The following is a 16,543-nucleotide window of genomic DNA, read 5'->3' as shown; positions in this document are numbered from 1 at the left end:
AAACTAAATGAAGAAAATGTGGGAAGAAAGAAGACAAACCCATCCTGGTTTTGATTTCTCTTGTCAAGGAGTGCTCAAACCTGGTCACCTGGACCTTGGTTGCTAGGCTCTTTCAGGTCTGCAGCTGTCACTGCTGTTTTGCTTCAGCTTCATGACATTGTATACTCACATCTAATTGATTATGTGGTTGCTAAAGACTAACAGTTTCATGTAAGTCACTACATCAATTAATAATGTGTAAGAACGAACCATTAACTGCAGCTGTGCAGCTATTGAGTGAATCTGGTACGTTTACTTCAGCAAACACCCCAGGAAGTGCCCTTTATTCTATGATTCAGTCAGTAAGATACTTAGAAGCAATCAGTAAGATACTTAGAAACGGTATAAATTGTGTCACCAGAAAGGAAGAGAGCTTTTCTCAAAATCATCAGTACAGTCCATGAGAGTAGATATCAATAATGTTTGCATTGAAATTTTTCTTAATATTATTACACTGTATGTTCTTCTGTATATTTTTCAAAAGTGGTATAATATTAGTGGTTAGGCAAGTAAGAAGTCATTTAGGAAGTTTATTGAGTTTTTCAAATACGAATTTCACAGATTGTTTTTTTTTTTTTAAATCTTAAAATACTTTAGAGAATTGAATTTAACCTTGTGGTTTTGGTCAAATAGAAATTTTTCCACTCTAAAGTTATAGAGAGAAGAAAATGGAAGAACAAAGACTTTACATGATTTCTTTAACACTGTGAGGTGGTAAGCAACAGATCAAAATTCAGAAATCGTGTTTCCCTGTCCTGGGCTGAAAATCTCTCTAGCTTTATAAATAAATAAACCATGAAAATTCCACATCTAGTGTTTTCTGGACAAATTTAGTTTTTAATAGTTTCATTATACAATCATAGCTGGCAAAAAGAGGGCCAGCTCTTGAACATAACATAAACAAATATTCTTTGTTTATTGTAATGAAAAAACCAGAAGGATTTTCAGCACTTTTAATTGTTTTCTCAGTATGCAAAGTTACTTCTGTGTGTGAGGGCTATAATACCAAACTGAGGAATTGCTCACAACATACATAACCATTATAACAATGATGTGTTGATAGTTTTGATGACTCCATTTTCATGTAACTTCTGTGGTCCATTCACTGACAACAAAATACATTTCATGTAAAACATAATGTATATAGAGTACGGATAGTGGGTGAGAAAATAAAGCAAAAGGGAAATTAAAAAAATATTACAAATAATCCAATCTGAATATATAATATAACAAAAAAATTCTGAATTGTAGGTAGATTGCACCTGAATAGGACAAAGTGCTACTGCTAGTGTGAGAGACTTACATAAAAGCTCACCTATGCAACAGTGTGGAAAAATGACACCTACAAAGGCACTTGGACACTTGAATGTATGACTTTTCCACAGCATAGTAAGTATGAAATGTTGATGTTAAAACAGATGGGAGAAGGAATTTTGCACTGTAATTTCTATGCTAGTTCACATCTGACATAGATGTAAAATCTGTGTTTCTACTGGGAAACTTATAATAGATTTATTCCGTTGTTATTAGTATATATTAACACATGTTTTTAATAAAACTATCGATCTATTTGAGCCAACTTTTTTTAAAGAAAAATCTTAAGTCATTCATTCTTTATATTATATAAACTTCCTTCCGAAAAGATTACATTTTTTGAATAAAATAAAGCCAACAGCTTTTTGGTTCATATTGTTTTTCTGTAACCGATAGATCTGAGTCAACATAAATATTTGAAACCAAACTTTTTTAAAAAAACCCAGTAAATAAAGCAAAGATTTCAAATGTCTGTATATTTTTTTTTTCATGGTGGTTATGAGTCCTGCCTGTCTTGTTAAGCAGATGTACATTGAGAAGTCATAACACAGAATGCCTATTTGCCAAAGAAGGACAACATTTCTGAAACTGGACTTCTGTCTCTTTATTCTTAAGAAGATTACAAAAATTAGACATGCACTCTCTGAAACCACAGTTAATGAATTACTTAATTTCTCTTTCAGCTGCTGCAGTATGTTCCCTTAGTTTCCTCCAGAGATCTAATCATATACTAAAATTTAAAGTCGCTGTAAGGAGAGAAAATGCAAAACCTGCTGTGGTTAATACACAGGCTCATGCTTTGTTCTGGAACTGGGAAAGATAAAGACAAATCCTGATTATGCTACTGGAAAAGAGGTGAATAAGTGAGACTTTCTGTTTAAACTCACAAATTGTTGTACTGATTGAAAATTTGGTATTATTTTTTCCTTTTATTTTGTCTTTGGAAAAACAAAACTGTTTTAAATTTCCACTTCTTTTTATATTCTAGAAGTGTATAAACATTGTAACTGTGGAAAACTTAAATGAAAAATGACAGTCATAGTTCCAATGTAGAAACTATTTACAAAATTTCACTCAAATTGAGCAGGTCTTCTGTTGTATATGCGTAAGGATGTGCATGTGTGTGTGCACTTACACACACTTTTTCTATGTAGAACTATGTATTATATGACTAAATGGCTTACAATGGTTTGTGTTGGTAGGAACCTTAATAATCAACTAGTTCCAAGCACTCTGCTGCCAAGGGCAGAGACACCTTCTGCTAGATCAGAGTGCTCGAAGCCCTGTCCAACCTGACCTTGAACACATCCAGGGAGAGGGCATCCATATCTTCTCTGAGCAGTAACACTGAACTGTGAAATGTTAGAATGGACCAAGGAGACAATAGCTGGACACCAGTTTCTTTATGAAATACTGTCTACTGGAAAATCTTGGTGCAGCTGGATTTAACAAGAACTGTGCCTGAAAAATGCGAGCATCTTAATAGTCTTTTAACCTTTGCATCTCTTCTAATATTTTATGGGTTTTGGTTAAATTAGATATAAAGAAGCAATAAAATAATATTCCACGAACCCCACCATTTATCAAGCTAGTATCCAAGATGAACCTCAAATATCCTCTATTCTGTGCATAAAGAGAATTGCATTTTAAAACAGTATTGATGTAATTCTGTACTACTGTATATTCAGTGAGCAGTGCCTATCTCAGCATACATAGCAAGAGGAACAGTGATATGGTAGTAGAAGGGTGATATGAATTGATTCTTTTTCAGGTCAAGGCAATTTTCTGAATACCCAAAAGTTGGTAATGTCTGCTTCCGAGTACTCATGTCAAGAAGACAATAGTGAGCTCATTTATCTTTGTCCAAGATGCTAAGTATTTTTGTATTCTGTTCTGTAATCACACACTTGGTCATAAAGAGAAATTCCTACCCTTTTAGGCACCTCAGACCCTTTCTGGACTTGCTCCAAGACATGGAATGATCCATATGATCCTGTTCCTAACTGAAAATGAAAGGGGAGACTATGTTGGAAATCATATACAGATAGGGTTGCTATCAGTACTCATGCTAACACTAAACTGTCAACCAATGTTTTATTGATAAAATTCTAAATTTCCATCATTCCTATTTGACTATAGTTGAAAATCATAAAAGTCATCTTTTACATGTTCTTAGAAGCATCAACTACTCCATAGAGCTACAGGATTACTATTTTCCTGAGAGTGCTCAGGAGCATAAACAATCTCAGAGATCAAAACTATGGAACCTTTATCATCTTGCAGTATTGAAGATAAAAGTACTATATTATTACTGTGTATCTATGACTATCTAAACAAGAAGTCTATTCTGTACTTCTAAAAAGAGCAGTGAGAATGTACAAGGGACGGCTAAGGCACAAACATATGCTTTCACCTATCTCATTCTGCCCTACTTTTGATGTTCCAGCAGATGTTGTTTTAAATTTAAGCAGCCTGTTTTCAGCTTACTTTTATTATTCTAACTTTCTGGAAAATTCAGAATTTTCCCGCTGAGGACTTCTACCTTAATGTCCTCTGCACCTTGAGACCTGTCCCCATTTTGTGAAATAATCCACATAACAATGTTTGTTTTCTTCCCTTTGCCAGAGAATTTTCCTCTATTCAGATCTAGGGGTTTAATGTCTCTTTGCACTTAGCAATCAAATAGAAAATAAGCACAATACATTTTGACAGGCTGAGCTAATTCAAGGGTTCTAAATGCTGCAAAATAACGTCATTTTGTCACCTTAAAGGACTTAAATTGTCATCCTTGTTGGAATGGAACAATTTCATTCTACTATAGTATCAAAACACCTTTTCGTGTTGAATCTTTGAAGAAATACCGGGGGTAGAGGTGCTTGTAGCCAAAGCAGGCTTCTGACACCTCTTTGAATATTGAATTCTCAGTCTGAGAATTACTCCAGTCACTGACAAAAGGATTGGGTTAAAGTTAGAAGTATTTCAATATTTGCTCATTTACAATTGATATGTAGCATAATTTTGTCTTCACACTTTAGATACTTTTTTGAAAACTGGTGTCTCTTAATTCTATGTAATAAATTATAAATTGGTATAGATAATATGACATAATTTACTGTGAAATATCAAAATATGTATAGAAACCGGTCATTAGAGTGACAGAAGTAAGAGCCTTCCTAAAGTGGATCACTATATGTCTTTTATGATCACTGATTATTTTTTCCCCCACAAAGCTAAACCTACACCCTTTAAGCATTTGTTGCTCTATACTTCTTCTGAGAACATCTAAAGATAGAGCATCCATTTAGTAGATCTGTGCTGATTCTAGAAAGAAATAAAAAATCATACTATTGTTGAGATCTTACTGCATTTAAAGTGACACTCACAAATATATGAAGGGATACAAGAAGTTTCTTCCTAGAACTGTTACAATTACATATCTTTTTGTTTACTTACGCGTATAAGGAAAAATGTTTAAACTTTTTGTTTCCATTCTTAAGATTTTTTTAGTTTTTTTTGATAAAGTGACTGTTAATTTTCTAACAATGAAAGGTTACTGGTTGTACTGAGGTTTGATTTTGTAATACATGCCTTTGAATCTTCTTGTGGTGGATAAAATTTGCAATCTATAATCACAGCTTTGATCCAGTCATGGGAAAAATAAAATAATGTTCTATCCCTCTGTAATGGAATTTGTTGGCATTTAAGTTTGCCTGTGTAGCTCAGCAGCAGAAATTGCAAACCTTTCATCAACAGTTTCTGTCAGGGAAGTTAATAGCAATGTTTGGTTAATGATTCAAGGAAACATGAACACACTGATTTCATTTATTCTATTCTAATGCTTTACAGCATGCATTTTCATTTATGGAATAACTTATAATTACATAATATTTTTTAATAATAATAATAATTCATACTGGTTTTGTTGATATGAACTTCTAATGGTCAACACACATCTGTTTTAAAAAGTAGTGTTTTCAGAAACAGCAGGGATGTTTGTAAAATCTATTCAACTTTCAAAAAATAAGAATATTTTACTCACAATCATGGGATTTCAAGACTAAATTCTGCTCTAAGTTATACTGTAATTACTCTGGGTATATTCTAGAATAACTGAAAGGTATAATTGACTCTTTTCAGACTGTACATTGTAAAACCTGGATCCTGAGAAGTTCATTTAATGGTTTAGAGGAAATGGCTAAATCAACAAGCAGAAAAAAGTACACATTGTTTCTGAAAGAAGAAATAAAAATACCTCAAATTCTCACAAGAGACTCGGTATCTTTGTGATTCACAGCAATTTGCAGTTAAATAGTATTTATTCAACAAGTACAATGCTAAAAAAAAACCAGTTTACAGCTGTCTTTTGTTTTTCTGCCTATACTATAGTTTTTTAGCATTTTTAGAATGCTACATTCAGTTCAGCAGTCTGTTTAATTTTGATTTTTCCCTTAGTTCTGGTCATTGGAGGAAGATATATATGCATAGGTAAAACATATATGTGTACGTGTTGCTGATTGGTGAATTTAGATGAGGTGAGAACAATATAGCATCAAATCCAAACAGGAGAATACCATCAGTTTGTATTGTATAACATACAATTTATGTTATGAATTGGCTTGTTTTATCAAATGAGAGAATAGAATGATTCACTTTCTGAGTCCTGTACCATGAGTCTCATCAACATTGTTCAGAGAAAACCCCCTTCTGGTTTGTCATCTTTAATTTTTGAGAGTCTACATGTTCAATCCAGCTTTGAAAAAGGAGATTAGGTCTTTTGTCTCTTCTGCTAGCAAAAGGCATCAAGAGAATAGAGCTTCAATTTGGCAGACATTCAAAAGTTTTAGGCTTTAAAAATGCCTGGATTAATAGGGCAACAATCAACCAAGTTTTACAGTCCAATGAGAAAACATGCAGAAATGAATAATCAGCATAGTGTATAAGCAAAGATATGCTGCTGATTTGAAGCATATACAATAATTGCACAGTAATATTAGAATAAATTTTGCATCTTTGGACACCCTCAAATCAGTTCATGTCTTAAAATTGCATGACTAAACTCCCACTGATACCTTTATACCTCAAACCCAATATTCTCTGAGATGTTTTTCACTCTACCTGAGTCTGGTTAAGAAGACACACTGGGAGCTCATCCATAATGGATTGTCTCTTGGCTAACACAATGAATTTGAAGAAGAAATCACTAGGACTAAATGCATTCTCCTTAGAATCAGAAAGAAAGAAAGTTCTTCATCTGAACATCTTTAAACTCAAATCCCATGTAGGTTTCTAGATAAAGGTAATTTTAGAATATAAAATAATAAAACTATCTACTGATGAATGCAAATGGATTTCCAATGGAAAAACGCTGGATGACATATTCAATACACATGTCGAAAGTTAAATTTCTCTATATAAGGTGGATATTGAGACTGTATTAACTGTTTACCAGGCCCTTTCCGAGCTGAGAAACTCTGAAGGAGAAACTGGTGATTCTCACAGATAACTTTTCACTGGAATTTTCTAGGAAATAGAATTTTATTGAACCTATGATACTGAGAAGCAAGAATGAAAGCTGGAAAAGGTTTGAAGTGCAATGTTTCTGTGAAATTACCCTAACATTGTGAAGAAATTAATATTAATTCTAAAGACAAACCCAGTACCTCTTCAATAAGAGAATTACTTTGGTAACAAGATGAATTTTTCAAGTGAGTTGATATTTGTCTTCGAATAAACCACTTCATTTTATCATCAGTGTCACCAGGACATTACTCTTACTAATTAATGTCTGCAAAGTACTCTGAAGATATAAAATAAAAGTTAATCATACCATTATTTTCATTATTTTCTACTCTTTATACAATATAGAAATTTTCATGTATAAGAAGTAGGGGGGTTTATTTCTGTATGTATACATTGTGAAATAATATTTTGTTAGCACTGTATACACACTTATTTTAAGCAGTCATAGATTAACAATGATGGAAATCATGTTAACCCTATGAAATGAGACTGCTTTTGCTCCTCATGTTAGTTAGAAATGCTTACATAGTCAAGAGTGTCTACCTAGGGCATTTCCTGAGGATTAATGAACTAAGCTCCATTTGGAAGAGCTAGCTGCTTGAAGCAAAGCTACTCATTAATTCCTTAGGAATTACGTTAGGTCGGATTTTTTTTTTTTAATTCATCCACAAAGTAAACTGCTACAGCTTTCCCTGGGAACAGCTTTATTTTCCCACTGTCCAAGAAGCATATTAAGTTTGATTGGGTGGTACTACTCTATGGGTATTCATGCAATGTTTATAACAAGATCAGCAATACAAGAATGTTTTAATTTTAATATTCTGTCAGGAAATATAATGCTAATATATTATCTTCCTAGTCCTTTTCTGACAAAACCTTCATAACACATTAAATAATACCAAGATAGAATACTTACATTGAATCTGCTGAGCAATGTAACAGGCTTAAATAGAGTGGATTTTTGTACAAAATTACAGAAATCATCTGAGAAGATGCCAAAAGATTAACAATTACATTGGTTATTTTTTAAAAAATTAGAGGCCAGTTGCTGAAACTGAGTCCAAAATAATTGTGTCAGCACATTTTCTTTACAGCAGTAGAGTATCACTCGGCTATTCAGAAGTGCAGTAACACAGGAAATGGTATTCAGCAGGAGTTAAGGAAAAAATGTTCATAATTTCATCTCTATTTGTAATTTGCAACATTCTTCAGTTTTAAGAAAGATAAAAAACCATATTGAATAAGATCAAGTTTATTTGCCTTTTAAATAAAACTAAAAAGCAAACAGAAAGCAATTATAGTTTTATTAATATATATCAACAGAAATTAAGTAGATTTTTTTCTTATAGATTATATTTATGGATATAACATTTTTAATGGTGGAAACTTTTTATTAACCAATTTAAGCGGTTACTTTGCAGGACTATGACAATGAGCAAAAGTCATTCGCCTAGTAGGTCTGTTCTTTCAGTTGGGAAAAGTGTTCATATTTCAGTATTTATTCAATCTACCTAAACTGTTTGTAGTTTTATTATCTTCCCGTAAATGATACGCAATTCCGGTCAAGTTGTACTGGTTTAATCTCTGATGAGAACATGTGGATGTAAGAAATTTTAGAGAAAATTAAATTAAAATTTCTCTCATGTAGATCAGATCCCACCTGATGAAACAAATTATCACCCATATACTTCATTACCATATTGTGTTTCACAGCTTTGCTTAGAAGATGTTTTTAGTGGGAGTGGGGGGAAAGGCCAAAACAATCATGCATTATACATTGAAAAGTGTTTTATTAATATATGGTGACTCAAAGATAGAGAGAGATCACCACAGTATGATCCCCATAATTTTAGGAATATATTGGATAGAAAAGCCCTTATAGTAAAGTAGAATCATAGAATCATTTAGATTGGAAAAGACCTTAGAGTCTTTGAGTTCAATCATAAACCTAACACTGGCAAGTACAACACTAAAACATGTCCCTAAGTGCCACATCTACAAGTTTTTTAAATACTTCCAAGGGCTGCTGACTCAACCACTTCCTTGAGTAACCTGTTCCAGTGCTTGATAACCCCTTTGGTGAAGGAATTTTTCTTAATATTCAATCTAAATCTCCCCTGGCACAATTTAAGACCATCTCCTCTTGTCCTAGGACTTGTTACTTAATGAGACCAAAACCCAACTCCCTGCAACCTCCTTTCAAGTAGTTGTAGAGACCAATTACCTACATGCCTACTGAAAAAGTTTTCCCTTTTTCTTACTTCATGATTCTGTAATCATTGTTTTTTTGTAGAAGCTTACTAACCTTTACAGATATTTTGCCAAGTTTTCATCCTAAATACTTTGAATTATGACATAAATCTTCAATGCAGTCTAACCACTAATAATGCTAACACTTAAAAATCATTAAAAATCCTTTTTTATGGATTGCTAAAGAAAACCTCCACAGACCAGCAACATACTGCAGGATTTGAAGACCAGATCATCTGTCTCTGACCAGGTGGTGAACAACCAGTGTCTCTAGTGCAATATGTAAGTGCTCTCACTTCTAAAAAGTTGCCAAGAGCCTTATAACCAAGATTCCCTGCTGATGATAACTTTTAATTATGTTTCAACTGATTACAAGGGAGATATTGTACTTCTACATTGATCATGTTTAGTGATTCTAGCTTATGGCTCTTTTCTTTTCGATCCCAGATAATTTCTGGTATCCTCAGAGAATCCATCTGGACATAATCTTAAGAAAAACTTAGAAACAGTGTGGAAGTGACTAATTTTTGTAAGTTTCTGGGAGAAATAGGAACCTAAATTCCTAAAGTCCTCTTTATTTACTTGTTTATAACATAAGATTTAGTAGAATGATTTTTTTTTTTTTACTAGAACAAGGAGACAGTGTCATTAGAAAATGTTCCATTTGCTTACCTGGAATATTTTAATAAGATTCTTAGGTTAATGAGCCATCCAAAAGTTTAGATCAAACCACTGTCAAAAAGAAAACTAATCACTAGTAATATTTTGTCGTTCAGAACACCTGAAGACAAAAGAGCATTTGTAAACTGGAAAAAATCTACAGAGTTTAAAAGGGATGAAATCAGTAGGATACTTCAGAAATTGGGAGGTTGCAATGTAAATATAGAGGAATTGCTCTAAATTCCATCAGAAATCAGTGAAATCTTATAGCATGTAAGTTAGTCACACCAATTGAGTGATACAAGCTAACAAGGATCAACCACTGAGTTGGTACTGTATTTTCAGAACCCAGTATCATTGTATTAGAACTGGTTAAATGCCCAGAAGATGAGAGCAGAAAATAGGCATTTGCAACTTCTTTCACAGATTAAAATTAAATTAAATCCTGCATTTACCATTCAATTTACTTGATAAACCTCTGCTCCCCTATTTTCCTAAAAAAAGAAATGAGAAGCTACAGCAGTTTGCTTGCTTTGTCATGGTAATTTAGTCAACATGTCTATTTGACCACTGATTGATATTACAATCATATTACAGCATATGATCAATTAGGCATTGTCTACATAGAAAATCTGGATAAACCAGTAGCCCGTGAGCAGACGAATATAATTCTACTAGTAAAACCATACATTTGACACTCTTGCTTCAGTTGAAAAGTGTACTTTTGGTTTAATGTCAGACTATCTCTACAGGTGAATTCTGAAATGGGAATTTTTTCTTGGAGTATTAAAAAAGCCTACATTTATATTTTAAGAAAAAAAAATAATTCCCAAGTATTTGTTACCTTTTGAGGAAAATATTCTACAGTGAATTACAATTTCACTGACATAAGTCACATGTAGCAATGCATCAATAAAGATGTGGAGGGAAATGATTAAATAAGGACAAGAATGGTGTTGAATCCACAAAGATACAGTAATCAGAGTTTAACTGTAAAATGCTGGAATTAATAAAAATTTCCTTGTCACTGGACTCCAGTCCAAGTTCCTGGGCTTCAATAAGAATAAGGAGAATAGGGAATGTATATAATAATTACAAAAAAAATAGGAGTAAGATATTGAATGGTAACAGTTCTTGCGTAGTCTTAAGTCAGACATCCAATTAGATTCATTTGTGTCTATAAGCAGAACAACTACTAAAGGAATAGTAAAAAGAAAACAAGTGGTCCTTAACTCATCATACTGAGTTAGAGAGAAGGGGGAAAATCTAGAGGTGTTACAAGAAAGGAAATAATTAAAATACAATTGTAAATCATTAAAAACTAACTGTGAAGGAACTATTTACATTATATATCACTCTATTTCCATTCTTAAATCCATGTTCTTTTTTTTTTTTTCTTATTATGAGTTAAGAAGACCATGATGAGTTTTACTGATGGTTTTTTGGTGGTATTGATAGTATTTTTTAATTTCCGGAACTGTTCTGGAACTTTCTTGTTTTCAGGCTTAATATCACCATGTAACTGGCTTTACTTGAATGAGTGGGTGGCCTGAGTTTGAACTGGTCTTAAGCAATGTGAGACCGCAAATTCTTCAGGTGAGATTTTCAACACAGTTCACAACAATAAGTTATGTAGTGTTCGTACCTGAGGAGTGCTGAGTGCTCTAGGCTCTGAGAGGCTGACTCTGACCTTTCTTTTCCTTTTGCCGTTGTTGTCGTTGTTAAGCTAGAACATGCAATAACTATCATTGATCTCCTGTAAAACACACTCAGTTTCCTGGATACAGTAAAGCTTGATCAAAAGACATTTCCTGTAGAATCTGCCAATGTGTTTGCTTAGAGTATGTACAAATTTTTCTATTATTACACAGTTGTGTGAGCAGGAGATTGGAGATGGCAAAAAATGCATGAGTAGATAAGAAATGTTCAGGTTTTCTGTTTTTCTGTTATTTCTTACCTTTTCCTTCAGAGAGATCTAACACTGCAAGAATTATCTTCTGAGGAATCAAATGTCTTAATTTTGTTCAGTGATCATAGCTACTTTGAAAGTTTTGTCATTGGCTAATTAAGGCTACTAATTTCATGACGGCATTACCATGTGCTCCTTTTACTTGTTTTTTAACAAAAAATAATATTTTGCAGAAAATTATTAATTTCTCATTTCATTTTAATAAATTCAGTGAAAACCATTATTACAACTGCATTAAAAAATAAAATGTCCTTGATATGTACAGTGCAATTTAGCATCTATAAAAACAAATTAATAACATCTTAAGAAAAAATAATCAAGCAGGAAGAAATATTCCCATAAAAACAACTGTTGAGCTAAAAAAAATTTTATGTGCCTTTTTTTTGTTCTTATATTTATAGTGAATCACCCAGAAAATTATGCTCAAATTCACTCTCAAAATTGTGTTTGCTTTTCATGACTACCTTCAATAAATTAATTTAACACAATATACATTTAAAAAGTAGCCAGTGAAATTTCATTCAGTTGGAATGGAATGAGGTAGCATAAAGGAGGAAAAGGACGAGGCATAAAGGAAACAGGTAACATTCAAATAGTTTTCCCAGCCTGTACCAACCAAGCTGGTGGCACAGAACCAGTCATATGTCAGTACAGTACAGGCCACAGGTCATGGGCTTAACTGCAAAGATAGACATCTTAAATTTATCTGCATTTTTTACACCAAATACAATCAAAGATACATACCCTTATTTAGAAGGTAGGTTTAATGTTGACTGACAATTAAAAAAATTGCCTGAAGTATATGCCAATATCATCTTATTTACCTCTCCCTATATGTTTGACTTTATGCTTACACTTTCATCAAAACTATAATATATGCATAATATAAAAACTAAAACTAATTATGAAATTTTCTAATTTTTTAATAACTTTTTAAGACAGAATTTAGGCAGTTGTCTGTCTAAATCTGAGTTGTAATGTAAATCTAGTTTGAAGAACAAGCTACTCAAGACACACGTGGCACCTAGAAACTTTGGAAACTAGAAAGCTAAGAGGACTGGCTAATGGATTTGGAAGTAGAAAATTCTGTTAAATCAAACTGAGAACTTTCTTTGGACTTCAAATGAGGTTTAGATGCCTACATCCTCATTAAGTAAACAACAGTCAATTTAAATTTGCTAGTATGCCCTAGACATTTGGTAGCAGGTACCCTGCTGGCTTACTAATAATATAAACAGCAGACTAATTCTAAGTGATTTTCTCCAACAGATTTCCTCCCACCTTTTTGTGAATTTTAGGGATTTTTTTCAAAAAGTTTTATAGTTTTTTATTTCAGTACTGGTTTAAGGTAGTTCTTATTGAAACTGGCCTGACTGAATTCTAATTCACATCAATAACATTTCTTTTAATTACTTGGATAAACCTATGTGGGAATCATCAATGCTGGAGTACAAGCACTCTGTATTTCTCAGAATAATATTTCAACATCTTTTCAGTCCACAAGTATTTGGAATATAAACAAAGCTGAACTGCAGTGCTAAGTATCTATCAACCCCATAATGTCATCAACAGAATGGGGGGTGGGAGAGAAGGGGGTGAGAGAGGCGGCAAATCTCTTTTCACACTCCGCATTTCCCACAGTACATGAATTTGGCAATGCATACACACACACAGAGTGATGTTCACTGCTGTGAGATCTAGGACAGACCTTGGATTTATCAGGTCTCTGCAAGATTTTCTGCTAGAAACAGAAGTAGGTGTCCACTGTGGAAGAATAAAAACTCACTTGGTCATCTTAGAAACAAAACCAACACAACACCAGGCTAAGGTAAGGAAAGAGAGGGTTCACACTGCACATGATGGCAAATCTGACAGTGAAGCAGAGAGAATGATGTTTGGATGAAAAGACAGGTGGAACATGAGGCTGCCCTGCAGGCTTTAGTAAATGCAGAGACTTCATGCTGATTCACATCTTGCCAGGAGATGTCAGTTTGCAGTTGAATCAGTAACTGGACAAGGGTGTTATGTTGGGTTCTGATTTTGGTTTGGCAAGGACTTCAAAATAACTTTGTTTTTGATTAAAAAAAATATATATATAATTATTCAAGCAGATTTACGGTCAATGCAATGTTATTGCAAATCAATTTGCCTTCTAACAATATTCCTTCTAACTTCTTGCCTGGGAGAGACAGGTTGTAAATAGACACAAAGGACTAGATTAATCTGTGAATAATGTCAGAACTGTTTAAAATTTCAGTAAAACTCAACTTTTTTAGCTTCTTTATGTAACATCTCCTTTCTGCATTTTTCTTTTGGCAAAAGAGTATTTCTGATGTAGGAAAAACTGGTGCTTTGATTAATCCAAATGTACCCCACCTTAGAACAATAAACTGATGTGGCCATATACTTTCACAGATTTCAAGAAAAGAAATGCCCCATGGATAAAATAGTTTATTTTCTTTTAATTTTTATTTAGTCTAGCTATAAGCTGCTATTTTCTGTGTCATAGAACATTCTCTTAAAGGAAAACCCAAAGAATATTTCACATATTTTCCTTCTAGGAATGTTACTATTTGTTGATAACAATGAATTTTCCACAGCAAGTGTCTTCAGCTAGAAGGTAGTATGACTACAGCACTGATTAGCATCTCGTACTACAAGGCTGTAGCGGCAAGTTAGTATGCCAACATTCACTGGTTTTGTAATATAGAACATTGAATCTTTTATGGTATCCTTTGTGAGTTAAATTTAAATGTTTTAATTATGGCAGGTATGCTGTTTTCTAGAATTTCAGCATTAAACAAGTGTAAATATGACTTTTAATAATAATGCTTATTTTAATATTCAGTCATTCTTTGTAAATGACTGGTATTTTGATCTTAATCAAAAGAACTAAAGGGACACCAATATATGTTGTCCAACTTTTAATTAAAAGGTGTTTTTTTTTTTCAAAACCTTAAAAGCAATCTTCCAACAGTCTTAGAAAAATTGACCTAAAAAAAAGAAATTAAAATGTTAACTACAGAATGAAGAGGAATGTTCTCAAGTGCATTAAAATAGTATAACATTTTTGAAAATATTTTTAGCAACTTGAAAAGTAGACAAATTATTTACAAGAATATGTAAAGTTGTTATGCTTACCACTACTTCCTTATTCTTTGATTAATTTAAATATTGTTAGTTTTACCTGTTCCATAAAAAGATGGCCAGATATCTAATGATTTGATAGATACCTCTCTCACTGTCTTTGAAAAGAAGTGATTCTGGAGAAGTTTGTGATATCCTAAGTAGAAAGCCTCAAAGGGTAAAATCTGCAGTTCTCAAGGTATATGTGAAGCTGTTCATGGTGAAAATCATATAATTAATTTATAGAAGCATAGAATTAAATTATGCAGATACCAGTAAAAATATCATTTAAATGCATCTTTGATTAAAAGACCAAAGGGAAGAGATTTCCATGGTAAAAGTGAAAAAAATAAAATAGTAGGAATAAAAATTAAAAAAAAAAAGTATTAACCAGTTGCTGGGAAGGATTTCAGATGCACTGTTAGATTCAGCTTTGAAATCCAAGATCTTGTACTGATTGAATTAAAAGTATCTCTTCCATAGTCTTGTCTTTAACATGGATGTTTGCCCTTGACCAAATGCCTCTTTCGCATGTACAGTGTGACAACATCTGCAGTCTTGTCATCTAAATACTTTAGCATTTATGTGACAGTGTGTATAATATTTTTAATGTATGAAGCATTTGGAGATGTCTGAAGATGAAAGACTTTATACACAAAAAAAATATTATTTTCCTTGCTACTAGGTTTCTGAGATTCTTTAAAACAGTAAGACACTTTCTAAATATATTAGTAAGCTTTGCAAAGGAATTTTCCAGTTACTATTTCACTTATTGATTAGAATGGTGATACCTCAAAGATCTTTCAATTTCCCATTCATAATCAAAATTAAAAATACATGATAGACCAGGTACTGTCAATTAAAAGACATCTGCACATCAGGTCTAGAGAAGTGTAAAATGAATTTGAAAGCAGTGAGACACAGTGGTATCAGTGACTGACAGAAGATCTAGTTTTTATGCTATTTACAGACTTTAGAAACAATGAAGTATTTAAAAGGAAAAAATACATTTTGGTAACAGCAATCCGTGTGAGTTCTCTCCCTAACACACTGCAAACATTGGAACACTGCTTTAATAAGCAAAATGCTGCAGGACAAGCTACTCTCTCTCATCATCCTTCTCAGATCTCAGAAAGTTAAGTACACATCTTGAAACAGATATTATAAATAGTTTAGAATGTACCAAAATATAATAGACTGATATAACAGCAACATCAGTGACTCTGGTGAAAAAAATCAGAGCACAAGTCTTATGAGGAGAAACTGAGGGGGCTGGGGCTGTGTAGTCTGAAGAAAAGGAGGTTCAGAGGACACCTTACCACTCTCTACCACCACCTGAAAGGGAGTTGTAGTTAGGTGGGGATTGAACAGCTTTCTCTCTCTCAAGTAACAAGTGATAGAACCAGAAGAAATGACCTCAATTTGCACCAGGGGAAGTTTAGACTGGATATGATGAAACGATTGTTCACAACAAGGCTTGTCAAATATTGAAACAGACTTCCCAGGGAAGTGGTTGAGTCACCATCTCTGAAGTTATTTAAAAGACAGACACATGTCCCCAAGTGCCACAAAATTGGTCTGGTGATGGGCTTTCCATACTAGTTTACAATTGACTCAATGATCTTAAAGATCTTTTCCAACCTAAATTATTCTATGATTCTGTTA

The sequence above is a fragment of the Corapipo altera genome, unplaced genomic scaffold (genome assembly GCF_003945725.1).
Source record: "Corapipo altera isolate COAL_440 unplaced genomic scaffold, ASM394572v1 22, whole genome shotgun sequence".
Taxonomy (NCBI): domain Eukaryota; kingdom Metazoa; phylum Chordata; class Aves; order Passeriformes; family Pipridae; genus Corapipo; species Corapipo altera.
This window is presented reverse-complemented; position numbering follows the sequence as displayed.